The sequence below is a fragment of the Scyliorhinus torazame genome, chromosome 9, assembly GCF_047496885.1.
Source record: "Scyliorhinus torazame isolate Kashiwa2021f chromosome 9, sScyTor2.1, whole genome shotgun sequence".
Classification (NCBI taxonomy): domain Eukaryota; kingdom Metazoa; phylum Chordata; class Chondrichthyes; order Carcharhiniformes; family Scyliorhinidae; genus Scyliorhinus; species Scyliorhinus torazame.
Genome location: NC_092715.1, coordinates 115,876,802 through 115,895,130, shown reverse-complemented (window position 1 = coordinate 115,895,130; position 18,329 = coordinate 115,876,802). Strand labels below are relative to the sequence as shown.

The following is an 18,329-nucleotide window of genomic DNA, read 5'->3' as shown; positions in this document are numbered from 1 at the left end:
CATAATCTGGGGGGTGCTGCTGAAAAAGAGAGAGGTTGTTTAATAATTCAACCAAGGATAAGTGGAATATGGTGTAAGGCACAATGCTGAGAATGTCGATGCACTGCAATTCAAGAAGCAAATGCGACTCAAAATGGAGGGGGTGGGGGAAGAGACAAATTCTGCGGAAAGGGATTTAATTTAGATGAATTTAAGAAATCGCAGAAACACATTAACAGAATGGGCAGAGATTTCGAAAAGACCACCTGGCGTCGCAAAACTTTCGCTCAAAACACACTCTAAAGAGTCCCAATTTCAGAAAATAAACAAGTCCGGGGCCTGCACAACCCTACTCGGCGCCGGCAAACTTTGGCCGCTTTACAATAAATAACGCAACCGACCGGAGTTAAAACCCTCTCTCTGCCGCTGTTCCCTCAGCGACTATCAGCGACCAACTGGGTTTCCAGTGCTGATATCTGTTCTTGGCAGCCGAGCGAGTGGGATTCCGACCTGAAGGCGGGTTCACCGAGTGACGTTCGTTCACTGCCACCAATGAGCTGTGCTTGGCGGCTCGAGCCGTGCTGCGGCTTGCTCAGTTGAAGAAGTAGGCCTTGCAGTACAGTAAGGTCCGAAGCAGTTTGTATTCACTGTTTTTTTTCTCTCCCCCCCCCCGATTAGTAGCGTTGTGTATTTTCTTTTAAACTTAGAATGATGGCTTCTCTGTGTACAAGGTTGCGAATGGGTGAAGGCTAGGGAGGAATAGTCGCCGGTAGGCAGCACGTTTCTTCCTGTTATTTACAGTTTCAGAGACAGACACTGACTGACTGGGCAGCTGAGGCCTTGTTTAAAAATGATTGTGTGTGTGGTGTGTGTGAAGCAGAATGTTGGAGCTGGAATTTCAGAACTCGGAAATAGTGTTAGAGTCCGGGTGCAACATTGGGACAATAGAGGATGCAAACTCTGAACAGGGCTCAATACCAGTGGTTCTGAGTACCGAAATATTTTGGGGACATTAAAATTGATAATGAAGGGTGTTTTTAATATCACGTTCTGTTCATAGTCAACAATTACAGACTGATACATTAATATAAGGTTTCAATGAATAATCCATTGTGATTTCAATGCTAAAATATTCTTAAGGAATACATTCTTAAGGAATATATATATTTACAAGATGCAGAAAAAGCCTCAGACACAAAACTCAAAAAGAATATGTTATTGATTTGCGCCAATGGTTAAAAGTGCAATTTCAAATGCTGTTACAGTCCACCTGAGTTGATCAGTGTCAATTATCATTTTGTGCAACATTTACATTTTAAATTGTAAACAACTGTATATTGCACTTCTACAAAGCTCTTACAATTGACTTGTGATTGATACACAACTCTGTATTTTCCAGTATTATTTATGTATATAGTGTTTTGTTTAAAAATGGCCCAGGATTGTTTGGGGTGAAATCGTGTAGTTCTGATTGAGTGAGAGGTGTCATTTGAAGTACAGATTACTGCTTTGCACTGAAATTTCATGATGTGTATTGCAGTTCAGTCTGAATATCAGCAATTTCACACTGTCAATTGCAAAACAGATATGACTATTTTCATTGAAATTATTTTTAATGAAAGATGTGTGCAAAAGCAGAGCCAGAATAGAGTCTATCAGTGTTACATTTACAGTTGATAAATATATGTTTACATAGGTGACTTTATATGAGTATGTCCATCAAAACTGTTGAAAAGTACTGTATATTGCTCGAAAGAATTTGGAAAACTAATGCCCTGACAAATCAGATGCCGCAATATTTCTTTGAGAAGACTTGTCATTTGACAGGGATGATAAATACCATTTGCATGAATTCATTGTTGATGGAGAAAAACATCCTGAAGCATTGAAGCGTTGTGAGGAAGAATGTATGCCAAATCGAGGAGGAGATATTTAGATAGAAAGGGAACTGAAATGCTCGGTCAAAGTGACATTGGGTCTTCACGGAGGAAGGGGAGATGTTTGTGACATAGAGGAAGGAGGCTGCAGTCAGAAGAACAGAAAACTGGGGATTTATAAGGCTGGAAGAAGTTAAGGCTGGGACATTAAATTTGAAACATTGGCAGGTGTGGAGTCAGTGTAGGGCAATGAGGATGGGAATGTTGGCCAGGAGTGCAAAATTGGGTATGGGCAGTAGATCTTTGGGTGCGCGCTGATTTATGGAGGATGCACGATGGGAGGCTGTCGAGGCCAGCATTTAGCCGAGTCTAGAGATGTTGACGGGATCATATTAGCGTTTCAGCAGCATATAGGCCATAAGATAATAAATAGGATGTGCAGTTGACAACTCAGTCCATTGAGCCGGCTATGTCAATTCTTGGCTGACCTGATTGTGGCCTTAACTCCACTTTGTTGCCTTTTCCTGCTAAATCATGACTCCCTTGATCAGAGCCTCTCATTCTTCTACACTCCAATGGATATTGGCTCAATCTTTCTTAACAATGCAACCTGTTCATCCCAGGATGAACAAGTATATCGCTTCTCAAGTAAGGGACCAAAACTGTACGGAGTGCCGTATCAAAGCTATCCTGCAGTATAATGGCTACCCAGATCAAATCATTGTTCATTATATATTGCACAAATTCATGAATGTGCCCAAGGCCACCACTTTCCGTTCTGAATCTGCCCACTCTATCTCAGATTACCATGGAATGGTAAGGTGTCTCAAAGATGTGTGAACAGGTGAAACTAGTTGTTTCACGCTTCTATTATGCAGTAGCAACAAAAGTGGTATTCTCCACAAACAGATGGTACTGTTGAGCCAAAAAGACATCTCCTGTCACACAAATGAATAACGTGGTATATGAATTTCAGGGCTGGTGTGATGCCGGATATGTAGCTGTACCTCCCAATGACTGATGAATCGTATCAAACAGCACATCCCTTCAGCTATTCGCAACAATGTACTGAACGTACCCAACCAGCCAGTGCTTGCAAAACTCAGAACATAGTGTCCAACATTGGATGTGATTGTGTGATTGGATAACACTTGCTAAACAATCCTGATTGTATGATATTGAACTATGATGTTGCGGCTATCACAGAAACGTGGTTACAGGAAGGGCAGGATTGGCAGCTGAACTGGAGGATATAGGTGCTTCAGGAGAGATGGAGGGGAATGTAAAAGGTGTGGGGGAGTAGCATTAATGGTTAAGGAAAATATTATAGCTGTACTATGGGAGGACACCTCGGAGGGCTCATACAAAAGACAATCTGGGTAGAGCTCAGGAACAGGAAGGGAGCAATCACAATGTTGGGGGTTTATTACAGGCCACCCAACTGCCAGCGAGAGATCAAGGAGCAGATAGGTAGAGAGATTTTGGATAGGTGCAAAAGTAACATGGTTGTTGTGGCAAGGGATTTTAACTTCCCCGCTATTGACTGAGACTCCCTTCGTGCTAGGGGATTGGATAGGGCAACGTTTGTAAGGTGTATACAGGAAGGCTTCTTGATGCAACATGTAGATAGTCCAACTAGGGAAGGGGCAGTACTGGGCCTGGTATTGGGGATGAGCCTGGACAGGTGGTTGAAGTTTCAGTAGGGGAACATTTTGGCAGTAGTGAACACAATTCCGGAAGTTTTAGGGTACTTTTGAGTAGGGATGAGGGTCACCCTTGGGTTAAGGTGCTAAACTGGGCAAAGGCAAATTATGCTAACATTAGACAGGAATTGAAGAATTTGGATTGGGTGCGGCTGTTGGAGGATAAATCAACATCGGACATGTGGGAGTCTTTATAACAATATAATAATCTTTATTAGTGTCACAAGTAGGCTTACATTAACACTGCAATGAAGTTACTGTGAAAATTCCCTCATCGCCACACTACGGTGCCTGTTAGGGGACACCGAAGGAGAATTCTCCTAACAAACACGTCTTTCGGGACTTGTGGGAGGAAACCGGAGTCAATGTACAAGCGACAGTTGATTAGGATTCAGGAAAGTCAAGTTCCTGAGAGAATGAAGGATAAGTATGGGAAGTTTAGGGAGCCTTGGATAACGAGGAATATTGTGAACGTTGTCAAAAGAAAAAGGAGGCTTTTGGGTGGGGACAGTCAAAACCCTTGAGTATAAAGAAAGTAGGAAGGTACTTAAGCGGGAAATTAGGAGGACTAGGGGTGTCATGAAAAATCCTTGGGTAAATCCCAAAGCTTTTTATTCATATGTAAAAAGCAGAAGGGTGGCCAGGGAAAGGATTGGACCACTTAAGGGAAGTTAGGAAATCTATGTGTTGAGCCAGAGAAAATGGGCGAGTTACTAAATGGGTACTTTGCATCTGTGTTCACCAAAGAAAAGGACTCTGTGGAAGATTATTCTTGGGTAATGTGTGTGGACAGTCTGGGCCATGTTGACATCAAAACTGAAGAGGTATTGGGTGTTTTAAAATACATTTAAGGTAGATAAATCTCCTGGGCCCGATGGGATTTACCCCAGAATACTGAGGGAAGCAAGGGAAGAAATTGCTGGGGCCTTGACTGACATCTTTGTATCCTTCCGGTGTGATCTCAGAGGACTGGAAAATAGCTAATGTGGTACTGCTGCTTAAGAAGGCAGCATGGATAATCCAGGAAACTATAGGCTGGTAAACCTCAAGTCAGTAGTCGGTAAATTATTGGCGAGAATTCTCAGGGACAGGATTTATACCCATTTGGAAACAAATGGACTCATCAGCAATAAACAGCATGGTTTTGTGAAGGGGAGGTCATGCCTCACCAACTTGATCGAGTTTTTTTAGGAGGTGACAAAGATGATTGATGAAAGGATGTTGTTTACATGGACTTCAGTAAAGCCTTTGACAAATTGGAGAGGGTGAAATTCGCCTTGAGAGGGTCAGTACAAGGGTTCTTTAGGCGGTGGCAACCGTTCTTAGACTTTCTGGCAGAATGATAGACATTGGTCAATGGCAGCAGCAGCTCGGGGGGGGGGGGGATTTACTTTATTTTTGTTTATGTTATTTACACTGGAATGGTCTGAGGGGGTGTATACACCTGTTGTCTTAAGTCTGGGTGTTAATGTTAATTTATTATTTAGGTACGGGGGGGGGGTTTGGGGGTTGCTTTTTTAGATTGTGTTTTGTACTTAACCCTGTTGGGTTCTTTTTTCTTTCTCATTTTGTTATTGATATTTTATGAAAACCTTTTAATAAATATTTTTTTAAAAAGTAAAGCCTTTGACAAGGTGCCTCATGGCATTTGGTACAAAAGGTGAAGTCACAAGGGATCAGAGGTGAGGTGGCACCTGTTTAGCACAGGGCTAAATCGCTGGCTTTGAAAGCAGACCAAGGCAGGCCAGCAGCATGGTTCAATTCCCGTAACAGCCTCCCCGAACAGGCGCCGGAATGTGGCGACTAGGGGCTTTTCACAGTAACTTCATTGAAGCCTACTTGTGACAATAAGCCATTTTCATTTCAAGATGGATACAGAACTGGCTCGGTCACAGAAGGAGAGCAGTAGAAGCGTGTTTTTCTGAATGGAAGGTTGTGACTAGTGGTGTTCCATAGGGATCTGTGCTTGGGCCTCTGTTGTTTGTAGTCTTAGAACATAGAACATAGAACGATACAGCGCAGTACAGGACCTTCGGCCCACGATGTTGCACCAAAACAAAAGCCATCTAACCTACACTATGCCATTATCATCCATATGTTTATCCAATAAACTTTTAAATGCCCTCAATGTTGGCGAGTTCACTACTGTTGCAGGTAGGGCATTCCACGGCCTCACTACTCTTTGCGTAAAGAACCTACCTCTGACCTCTGTCCTATATCTATTACCCCTCAGTTTAAAGCTATGTCCCCTCGTGCCAGCCATTTCCATCCGCGGGAGAAGGCTCTCACTGTCCACCCTATCCAACCCCCTGATCATTTTGTATGCCTCTATTAAGTCTCTTAACCTTCTTCTCTCCAACAAAAACAACCTCAAGTCCATCAGCCTTTCCTCATAAGATTTTCCCTCCATACCAGGCAACATCCTGGTAAATCTCCTCTGCACCCGCTCCAAAGCCTCCACGTCCTTCCTATAATGCGGTGGCCAGAACTGTACGCAATACTCCAAATGCGGCCGTACCAGAGTTCTGTACAGCTGCAACATGACCTCCTGACTCCGGAACTCAATCCCTCTACCAATAAAGGCCAACACTCCATAGGCCTTCTTCACAACCCTATCAACCTGGGTGGCAACTTTCAGGGATCTATGTACATGGGCACCTAGATCCCTCTGCTCATCCACACTTCCAAGAACTTTACCATTAGCCAAATATTCCGCATTCCTGTTATTCCTTCCAAAGTGAATCACCTCACACTTCTCTACATTAAACTCCATTTGCCACCTCTCAGCCCAGCTCTGCAGCTTATCTATATCCCTCTGTAACCTGCTACATCCTTCCACACTATCGACAACACCACCGACTTTAGTATCGTCTGCAAATTTACTCACCCACCCTTCTGCGCCTTCCTCTAGGTCATTGATAAAAATGACAAACAGCAACGGCCCCAGAACAGATCCTTGTGGTACTCCACTTGTAACTGAACTCCATTCTGAACATTTCCCATCAACCACCACCCTCTGTCTTCTTTCAGCTAGCCAATTTCTGATCCACATCTCTAAATCACCCTCAATCCCCAGCCTCCGTATTTTCTGCAATAGCCTACCGTAGGGAACCTTATCAAACGCTTTGCTGAAATCCATATACACCACATCAACTGCTCTACCCTCGTCTACCTGTTCAGTCACCTTCTCAAAGAACTCGATAAGGTTTGTGAGGCATGACCTACCCTTTACAAAGCCATGCTGACTATCCCTGATCATATTATTCCTATCTAGATGATTATAAATCTTGTCTCTTATAATCCCCTCCAAGACTTTACCCACTACAGACGTGAGGCTCACCGGTCTATAGTTGCCGGGGTTGTCTCTGCTCCCCTTTTTGAACAAAGGGACCACATTTGCTATCCTCCAGTCCTCTGGCACTATTCCTGTAGCCAATGATGACATAAAAATCAAAGCCAAAGGTCCAGCAATCTCTTCCCTGGCCTCCCAGAGAATCCTAGGATAAATCCCATCAGGACCCGGGGACTTATCTATTTTCAGCCTGTCCAGAATTGCCAACACCTCTTCCCTACGTACCTCAATGCCATCTATTCTATTAGCCTGGGTCTCAGCATTCTCCTCCACAACATTATCTTTTTCCTGAGTGAGTACTGACGAAAAATATTCATTTAGTATCTCGCCTATCTCTTCAGACTCCACGCACAACTTCCCATCCCTGTCCTTGACTGGTCCTACTCTTTCCCTAGTCATTCGCTTATTCCTGACATACCTATAGAAAGCTTTTGGGTTTTCCTTGATCCTACCTGCCAAATACTTCTCATGTCCCCTCTTTGCTCGTCTTAGCTCTCTCTTTAGATCCTTCCTCGCTACCTTGTAACTATCCATCGCCACAAGTGAAACTTCACACCTCATCTTCACATAGGCCTCCTTCTTCCTCTTAACAAGAGATTCCACTTCTTTGGTAAACCACGGCTCCCTCGCTCGACGCCTTCCTCCCTGCCTGACCGGGACACACTTATCAAGAACACGCAGTAGCTGATCCTTGAACAAGCTCCACTTATCCAGTGTGCCGAACACTTGCAGCCTACTTCTCCACCTTATCCCCCCCAAGTCACGTCTAATGGCATCATAATTGCCCTTCCCCCAGCTATAACTCTTGCCCTGCGGTGTATACTTATCCCTTTCCATCATTAACGTAAACGTCACCGAATTGTGGTCACTGTCCCCAAAGTGCTCTCCTACCTCCAAATCCAACACCTGGCCTGGTTCATTACCCAAAACCAAATCCAACGTGGCCTCGCCTCTTGTTGGCCTGTCAACATATTGTGTCAGGAAACCCTCCTGCACACACTGTACAAAAAAACGACCCATCTAATGTACTCGAACTATATCTTTTCCAGTCAATATTTGGAAAGTTAAAGTCTCCCATAATAACTACCCTGTTACTTTCGCTCTTATCCAGGATCATCCTCGCCATCCTTTCCTCTACATCCCTAGAACTATTTGGAGGCCTATAGAAGACTCCCAACAGTGTGACCTCTCCTTTCATGTTTCTAACCTCAGCCCATACTACCTCGGAAGATGAGTCCCCACCTAGCATCCTCTCCGCCACCGTAATACTGCTCTTGACTAGCAGCGCCACCACCCCCCCCCCCCCCCTCTTTTGCCTCCTTCTCTGAGCTTACTAAAACACCTAAACCCCGGAACCTGCAACATCCATTCCTGTCCCTGCTCTATCCATGTCTCCGAAATGGCCACAACATCGAAGTTCCAGGTACCAACCCATGCTGCCAGTTCCCCTACCTTATTTCGTATACTCTCAGGTTCAGATGTAGACCATCCTGTCTGTTGAGGTCCCACCTTCCCCAGAAAGAGCCCCAGTTATCCAGAAATCTGAATCCCTCCCGCCTGCACCATCCCTGTAGCCACGTGTTTAATTGTTCTCTCTCCCTATTCCTCATCTCACTATCACGTGGCACGGGCAACAACCCAGAGATAACAACTCTGTTTGTTCTAGTTCTGAGCTTCCATCCTAGCTCGCTGAAAGCCTGCCTGACATCCTTGTCCCCTTTCCTACCTATGTCGTTAGTGCCAATGTGGACCACGACTTGGGGCTGCTCCCCCTCCCCCCCCCCCCCCCCCCCCCCCCCCCCCCCTAAGGACCCGGAAAACACGATCCGAGACATCACGTACCCTTGCACCTGGGAGGCAACATACCAAACGTGAGTCTCTCACGCTCCCACAAAATCTCCTATCTGTGCCCCTGACTATCGAGTCCCCAATTACTAATGCTCTGCTGCTCCTCTCCCCCCTTCCCTTCTGAGCAACAGGGACAGACTCCGTGCCAGAGGCCCGTACCCCATGGCTTACCCCTGGTAAGTCTCCCCCCCCCCCCCCAACAAGTATCCAAAGCGGTATACTTGTTTCTCAGGGGAACGACCGCAGGGGATCCCTGCACTGACTGCTTTTTCCCAGTCCCTCTTACAGTTACCCATCTATCTCCAATCTTTGGTGTAACTAATTCCCTGAAGCTGCTATCTATGACCCCTTCTGCCTCCCGAATGATCCGAAGTTCTTCCAATTCCAGCTCCAGTTCCCTAACTCGGTCTTGGAGGAGCTGGAGATGGCAGCACTTCCTGCAGGTAAAATCAGCAGGGACACTAACGGCATTCCTCACCTCAAACATCCTGCAGGAGGAACATTGCACTCCCTTCCCTGCCATCCCTCTAACTTTCTACCAAGATCTGGCTAACAACTAAATTAAATTTTAAAAAAAAAATAATAATAATAAAATATGGTACTTACCTCACACCAATGGGTTTTATTATTAGGTTAGAGGAGGAGGGTGGGTGGGAGACACTACACGTGTAGTGTCTCGGGTTTCCTCTCCACCAGAATTTATTGGTGAGGGTCTTCCCAGAAGTCCGCGGGTCGAACTTCCTGTTCCCGCCTTAAACACTAAAATTAAAAAAAAAAAACAGCAAAGAGGGACCGAAAACGGGACGAGGTAAGTGTTTTTAAAGGAGAGACTTACCTCCCAGAAATCACTTGCGCACTGCTCCCGCTGAAATTGACTAACCTGCTCCGCTCCCGCTGAAATCGACTGGGAACATAAACAATTCTCTTCATAAACAATTTGGAGGAAAATGTCATTGATCTGATTAGTAAGTTTGCGGATGACACCAAAGTTGGTGGAGTTGCAGATAGTGTTGAGGATCGTCAGAGGATACAGCAAGATATAGGTAGGTTGGACACTTGTGCAGAAAAATGGCATATGGAGTTTAATCCTGACAAATGTGAGGTAGTGCATGTTGGTAGGTCTAATATACCGTAAATGGCAAACTCTTAGGAATATAGAAAGTCAGAGAGATCTGGGCGTGCAGGTCCACTTGCTCTGTTAATAATGTGGATGAACCACAAGCCTTCCCTTATACCGATCAAATGACCACACAACCAGTTAGTTAGTCCAAAAGATGGTTTATTTACATACACAAGAGTTATCTCGACATGCAAACGCAATATCTACTACGAGTTAAACTACACCTATCAGCTACAATAACCTATACTTAACTTCAGGGCGACCGGCACTGTGCAAATGGATAAGGCCTTTATCTGGATTTCACTTGGCTGGTTCGAAGAAAGCGGCTCTGTCTCTGCTGTGCTCATCCGTCAGGTAACGATTGTTGGGCTTGAACTTAGCTGGCTGTTCCTGCTGCAATTGGGTTGGCACAGGCCGGATCCAAAAGAGACAGAACATATGGCTGTGCTCTCTTTTATCCCTCTGTGATTTCACACTCTTTGGGGCAGTCCTTAACCTTGGACCCAAAAGTTCGACAGGGCTCCGATCACTGTCTTCGATTTCGGCCAATAAAGGGGCGGGTGGCTGGGCGGGTCCTTAGCGGTCATTGACCCTGGCAGTTGGGCTTTCTGAGTAAGTTTGATTGGAGTTCTATTGTCCTGGGAAAATGGGCCATTAAAATGCAAACTATTTCGATCAGGCCTGGTTACCTGTGTTTCAGATACACATAGGCTCTGTATCTGTCTGAGTCCTGGGTTGGCCATAACTCTCATGGTCCTTTGCAGGTGGCCATCTTAGATGGCTACACCACAGATCTTTGAAAGTGGCAACACAGGTGGACAAGGTAGTCAAGAAAGCACATGGAATTCTTGCCTTCATTGAGCGGGACATCAAGTATAAAAACTGGCAAGTCATGCTACAGTTGTATGGAATCTTGGTAAGGCTGCACTTGGAATATTGCGCACAATTCTGGCTGCCACACTACCAGAAGGATGTGGAAGCTTTGGAGAGGGTGCAGAGTAGGTTTACCACGATGTTGCCCGGTCTGAAGGGTGTTAGTGATGTGGAGTGGCTAAATAGACTCTGACTATTTTCCACAGAATGACGTCGGTTGAGGGGCGATCGGATAGAGGTCTACAAGATTATGAGGGGCATCTCGACAAATACATGGATAGGATGGGTAGAGAGGGATACGGCACTGGGAAGTGCTGAGGGTTTTGGCCAAAGGTGGTATCATGACCGGTACAGGCTTGGAGGGCCAAAGGGCCTGTTCCTGAGCTGTATTCTTTTTTGTTCTTTGTATTAAGAGTTGAATGACAACCAATCAAAGATTATCAGTTGGACTCACAGTGTGGCTCACATACACATGCTACAAGCTGCATTTATTCACACACAGGGCCCTATCCTTTGCAGTTAGAAAGAAACTGAACAAAAGCTTTGGGATGTCAATTTCTTGGTTCATTCCCCATGACAATGCCTTGACCAATCAGTCAAACTGTCAGATTTTAATATAAACAACAGCTTAGCAGTTAACTGTTCCCTGGTTCATTCTCCATTGCAATGCCCCAACAACCAGAGTCTTGTCGCTAACCTATTAGCACCCTATTCTCATGCAGTATAAATTGATGTCCTCTTTCGATTTGCTATTTTTGCAAATCTTGCGAATTTGTCCTGATGAATGCAAGATGAAAAACCATGAACAACATGTCTCTTTTTGCAGCAATGCTCCATCCCTTTGCAATAAAGGACAACATTTTATTTACTTTCCTAATTACTTGCTGTACCTGCATTTTGTGGCTCATATACTAGGACACCCAAACCTCTTAGTGTCACAGCATTCTGCAGTCTCTCTCGATTCAAATAATATTCTGTTTCTCTATTTTTCTTGGGGAAGTAGACAACCTCATGTTTTCCGATATTATGATTTTTTTTTGCCGAATCACTTAACCTATCCATATCCCTTAGCAGATTTTTTGTATCCCCTCACAACATGCTTTTCTACCTACCTTTTTATCATCAGCAAATTTGGCTCTGATACAGTTGGTCCTTTCATCCAAGTCATTGATGTAAATAGTTGAGGTCCCCACACTGATCCTTGTGCCACTCCATTAGTTACATTTTGCCAACCTAAAAGTGACCCATTTATTCCGACTCTCTCTTTCCTGTTAGTTACCCAATCCTCTATCCATGTTAATATATTACCTCCATCACCATCTTGTGCTGTAACAATTTATGTAGCATCTTGTCAAATGCCTTTTGGAAATCCAAATACACTACATATTTTCAAAGAGCTCTGATAAATTAGTCAAATACCATTTCCCTTTCACAATATCATGCTGACTCTATTTGATTGTATTATGATTTTCTAAATATCCTGCTGCTACCTCCTTAATAATGGACTCTTGCATTTTCCCAATGACAGATGTTTGGCTAACTAGCCTGTAGATTCCTCCTTTCTATCGCCCTCCTTGAATAAAGGTGTTACATGAGCTATTTTAATCCGCTGGGACGGTTCCAGAATGCAGGCAATTTTAATGATGCATTCAAAATCTCAGCAGCCATTTCTTTTTAAAACTTTAGCTTGCAGGCCTTCAGATCCAGGGGATTTGTTAGCCTTCAGTTTCATTAGTTTTTGTAGTACTTTTGCTCTTGGGATTGTTTTAATTTCTTTCCTCCCTTTTGCCTCCTGGTTTTTGTATCTTCCAATGTGATACATAAGTTGCAGTTGAAGATTACAGAGGTGGAAGAAAGCTATACAGCCTTTGTGATGAATGGGATATGGAGTTGAAAGGTCAGTTGTGGGTCAGACAAACCATCATAGGTGTGGAGATTCTGTTTCAGTCTAAAATAGTGGCTGTCAGGGAATCGGTAGGCATGAAGGATGTGGAGCAGTGCTCCCCAAACCTTTTCCCACTGGGACTCCAATTCGAGGCTTTGAAATTGCCCTCAGTGGGAGCTGCGAGCAGGATGGTTTGTCTTCAAAGTATGTTTTTTTTGCTTAAGTAAACAGAGTATGGACACTAGATGTCTCTTGACCATCTGATAGACAGTTGTCGGGCAAGTTTGTGGTGCTTGGGAGATGGGGTTTCTGTTGTATTGGTAAAGATACGGCGCCGAGGTCCCAGGTTCGATCCCAGCTCTGGGTCACTGTCCATGTGGAGTTTGCACATTTTCCCTGTGTTTGTGTGGATTTCGCCCCCACAACCCAAAGATGTGCAGGGTAGGTAGATTGCCATGCTAAAGTGCCCCTTAAATCGTAAAAATTAATTGGGTACTCTAAATTTATTTTAGAAAAACAGGAAAAAAAGATACATGTTCACGGCATTTTCAGTTAGAAATGTAGAAAATAGGAACAGGAGTAGACCTTTCAGTTCTTAGGGTCTGCTCCGTCTTTTAACATGGTCATGGCCGATACTCTATATTGTCACCATACTCCTGCACTCTACCCATGCCCCTTGACCCATTGAGAGTCTAGAAATCTATTTATTTCCTTTTTGAATATATCCAGAGACTTGACTTCCATAGCCTTCTGTGGTCGAGAATTCCACAGGATCACCACCCTCTGAATGAAGGAGTTTCTCCTTATCTCAGTCCTAAATGGCATACCCCATATGCTGAGAATTGACTCCTTGTTCTAGACCCTCCAAGCCAAAGGAAACAACATCTCTGCATCCAGTCTGTCCAGCTCTGTCGGATCTTACATGTTTCAATTAGATCCCCCCTCATTCTTCCAGTGAATACAGACAGGCCCAATCGACGCAATCTCTCATGACAATCCTGCCATCCGAGGCAAGTATATCCTTTCTTGGATAAGGAGACAAAAACTGCTCACACTATTTCAGGAGTGGTCACCAAAGCCCTCTACAGCTGCAGTAAGAGATCTTGCTCCTGTAGTCCAGTCCTCTCGAAGTGAAAGCCAACATTCCATTTGCCTTCTTAACTGCTTATTATACCTGCATGTTTGCGTCCTGTGATTGATGCACAAGGACACCTAGGTCCCTTTGGACATCAACATTTCCCAACTTATCACAATTTTAAATAATATTCTGCCTTTCTGTTTCTCTGTTGGAAATGGATAACTTTACATTTGTCCACATTGTACTGCATCTGCCATGTATTTGCCCACTCACTCAACTTGTCTAAATCACCTTGAAGCCTCTTTATTTCTTCTTCACCACTCAAATTGTCACCAAGTTTTATGTTGTCAGCAAACTTGGAAATATTGCATTTCGTTCTCTCATTCAAATCATTGATATATATTGTGAAGAGCTGGGTTCCAAGCACTGATCCCGGGGGGAGCCCACTAGACACCGCCTGCCACTTGAAGATGATCCATTTATTCCTCCTCTCTGTTTCCTGTCTGCTATTCGATTTTCAATCCATGCCAGTATATTATCCCCCAATCCGCCGCGCTTTAATTTTGCATCCTAACCTCTTTTGTGGGACTTTATCAAAAATTTTCTGAAAATTCAAGTACACCACATCCACTGGTTCATCCTTATGTATTTTACTAGTTGACTAGGTTTGTCAAACATGATTTTCCTTTTTATAAATCCTTTGTTTTTTCAAAGTGTCCTGTTTTCATATCCTTTCTAATAAACTCAAGCATTTTCCCTACAACTGATGTTAGGCTAACCAGTCTGTAATTCTCTGTTTCTCCCTCCCTCCCTACATTTGCCACCCTCCAATCTGCCAAGACTGTTTCAGAATCTACAGAATTTTGGAAGATGATACCCAACATATTCTATATTTCTATGGCCATCTCCTTAAGTACCCTTGGATGTAGATTATCAGGCCCGAGACATTTCTCAATTTTCTCTCCAGCACTATAGTTTTAGTAATTCTAATTTCCTTCAATTTCTCCTCCTCACTAGACTCCTGGTTTCTTAGCATTTCTGGAATGACAGAGCTAAAGTTTAATTGCTCTGCCATTTCCTTGTTCTCGATTATAAATTCTCCCGTTTTGGACTGTAAGGAACCTACATTTGTCGTCACTAATGTTTTCTTTATATGTATCTAGATGTTTTTGCAGTCCGCTTTTATGTTACTTGCAAGTTTACTCTTGTACTCTATTATTCCCCTCTTAATCAATTGCTTGGCCCTCTTTTGCTGAATTTAAAACTGCTTCTAATCCTCAGGCTTGCTATTTTTTCTAGCAACCCTCATGGTTGCTAGGTCCTAGGTCCCTCATGGTAGACTAGTACAAAAGGTGAAGTCACACGGGATCAGGGGTGAACTGGCAAGGTGGATACAGAACTGGCTAGGCCATAGAAGGCAGAGGGTAGCAATGGAGGGATGCTTTTCTAATTGGAGGGCTGTGACCAGTGGTGTTCCACAGGGATCAGTGCTGGGACCTTTGCTGTTCATAGTATATATAAATGATTTGGAGGAAAATGTAACTGGTCTGATTAGTAAGTTTGCAGACGACACAAAGGTTGGTGGAATTGCGGATAGCGATGAGGACTGTCTGAGGATACAGCAGGATTTAGATTGTCTGGAGACTTGGGCGGAGAGATGGCAGATGGAGTTTAACCTGGACAAATGTGAGGTAATGCATTTTGGAAGGGCTAATGCAGGTAGGGAATATACAGTGAATGGTAGAACCCTCAAGAGTATTGAAAGTCAAAGAGATCTAGGAGTACAGGTCCACAGATCACTGAAAGGGGCTACACAGGTGGAGAAGGTAGTCAAGAAGGCATACGGCATGCTTGCCTTCATTGGCCGGGGCATTGAGTATAAGAATTGGCAAGTCATGTTGCAGCTGTATAGAACCTTAGTTAGGCCACACTTGGAGTATAGTGTTCAATTCTGGTCGCCACACTACCAGAAGGATGTGGAGGCTTTAGAGAGGGTGCAGAAGAGATTTACCAGAATGTTGCCTGGTATGGAGGGCATAAGCTATGAGGAGCGATTGAATAAACTCGGTTTGTTCTCACTGGAACGAAGGAGGTTGAGGGGCGACCTGATAGAGGTATACAAAATTATGAGGGGCATAGACAGAGTGGATAGTCAGAGGCTTTTCCCCAGGGTAGAGGGGTCAATTACTAGGGGGCATAGGTTTAAGGTGAGAGGGGCAAAGTTTAGAGTAGATGTACGAGGCAAGTTTTTTACGCAGAGGGTAGTGGGTGCCTGGAACTCACTACCGAAGGAGGTAGTGGAGGCAGGGACGATAGGGACATTTAAGGGGCATCTTGACAAATATATGAATAGGATGGGAATAGAAGGATACGGACCCAGGAAGTGTAGGAGATTGTAGTTTAGTCGGGCAGTATGGTCGGCACGGGCTTGGAGGGCCGAAGGGCCTGTTCCTGTGCTGTACATTTCTTTGTTCTTTGTTCTTTGTTTAACCTATCTGACTCCTCTTTGAATCAAATACGATCCTTAATTTCTTTTGTTCGCCATGGTTGGCCTGCTTTCCTTGCCAATTTAGCTCACTTGGCCAGACAGCTGTTCGTGGTGCAGCACGGGTTCAATTCCTGTACCGGTTGAGGTTGTTCATGAAGGCCTGCCTTTTCAACCTTTCCCCTTGCCTGAGGCGTGATTGTGATATGATACGAATTAAGTAATGGCATGATGGGAAAACTGGTCAAAAGGTTTGATACAATACCAGAAAGACTGAAACTACTCATTCCAGCTCCCCAGGCCCAGGTAAAGAATGCTGCCCTAACTATTTTCAGACTAGTATGGCCATAGGCCAACTCTGCATAACTTGAAGTCTGAAAAGATCAGCGAAGGTCGAGCCATTCCAAAACACCGGACCTCGGCAACTCCTGATAAAACTAACTCGTCATAACCCAGGGCCGTAGGAATTTAAAACAAAGATCATTCAGGAAGAAACAAATCTATTCTGACCTTTCAATGTTCCCACCGAGGACTAAATAATGGTATGAGTGATATGACCAAACATGGCCTGGTCTTTGCTTCCGTTTGTATTTCCGATCAAACTCCTGACCAAACTGTTGTCACATAATCTTGATAAAGTTAATGTATAAATATTGAGCTAATTCTCCACGAAAAGCGTGGAACTTGTGAAAGACTGAGCAGTTTTGTTGATTGCCCTCTTACTTCAAGTTTCTCAAGGTTCCATGTGTTTTAATAAATCAGGGAAAGGAAAGTTAATGGGGCAAAGTAGGTGCAACCTGTAGCGCACAAAGACTCCGTGAGACGAATAGAGTGAAGTCGATGAGGCTTTATTAAGCGTGTCTGTTCCCCCGCAGCTCGATAGTAAACTGGCCTGCGGGGGAAGACTCCGGCTTCTTATACTCCGCCTTCAGGGCGGAGCTAGAGGTCAACGGCCAACCAGGACCCGGGATCTGTCAGCCAATGACATTAGGGCTTCCAGTCCCACATGACCCCCAATACATACTACCACAACCTTACAGTTGACTGGCAAGGTCTGGTACCAGGCATATCCAACAAGGGCATGTTTAACTGTGATTGGTCCAAGGTATGGAATATAACCTTTAACATTTCATGGGGACAGACATCCCCAATCCCCTGGATGACATCAGCTGATGATTTTACGGCCTATAATGGAACCTATTTCATATGCGGCACTAAAGCTATATCCATGGCTCTCCATTGATTGGACAGGATCCTGCTTTTTGGGATATGTTGTACATCAAATGTGTCACCTACCCACCCTTAAGCACTCCCCCTTGCGAGCAAAAAGGACTATTTCTAAAACGGAACAGTTCTTTATGATGGCCTTTCCCTTGTACGGAACGGGCAAGGCATCCGACTAACTGATCCACGTGGCCACAGCATTGGAACCCTGACCCTACAATTCCACCGTCCCAAGTCGAGACTCCCCCTTATGGTCCCACTGCCAATGAAACTCCTGCTAATGCATCCCCCGTAGCAACACGCACTCGGTCACATACGCAAGCCGTTAATATGGAGCAACCCTTCACCTCTGTTAATCAGGCTTTTCTTGTTTTATCACACCAACCTAAGGAGGAGGAAACTTTTTCGTCACCACCTCCCCCCCGCAAATTATCCCATTAGGACTGTTATTAACCCCCACGCTGGTGATAATGATGACCCATTCATTGAGGTGTGGCAGGCTTTTAAACCCCATGAGCTATGTTTGATCATGGCTCAATGTCCCTTCTGCAAAGAGGACCCAGAGGGGTTCACTGAGTTTTTGAGGAGAACTGCGACCATGTACAGTGCTACCGCACGTGATCAATATTCTCTGATTTATTTATCCCTTCCCCCAGAATTAGGGGAAAGATGGAAAAATGATTTAGGACTTCATGGGGACACGTGGACGGCCTTCAGCGCACACACCAAACAGAGGAAGATCAGCGTACTTTAATGTTCCCTGCACTAAAACGGGCTCTCCGTGAACCCGTTGACATCGCCAAACTCCTTGAATGTACCCCCACTTCTAATCCTCAGGTTAAATCACCACCAGTTAGCTCTCCCCCTCAAAGGGGATAGCAGTCTGTGGTCATCTGGGACTATGG

The 18,329-nt window shown here is 44.4% G+C and overlaps 1 protein-coding gene across 3 annotated transcripts in view; it reads left to right on the top strand.

Moving 5' to 3' along the window:
* The first annotated feature begins 481 nt into the window (after positions 1-481).
* Positions 482-18,329, top strand: part of fbxl17 (F-box and leucine-rich repeat protein 17) — a 1,158,180-nt gene continuing 1,140,332 nt past the window's right edge. The window contains exon 1 of one of the 3 annotated variants that reach the window (XM_072516397.1): positions 482-605. The gene's annotated coding sequence lies outside the window, so the exon portion shown is untranslated. Of the gene's footprint in view, positions 749-18,329 lie in introns of all 3 variants that reach the window. The other 2 variants (XM_072516398.1, XM_072516396.1) reach the window with 2 other exon arrangements.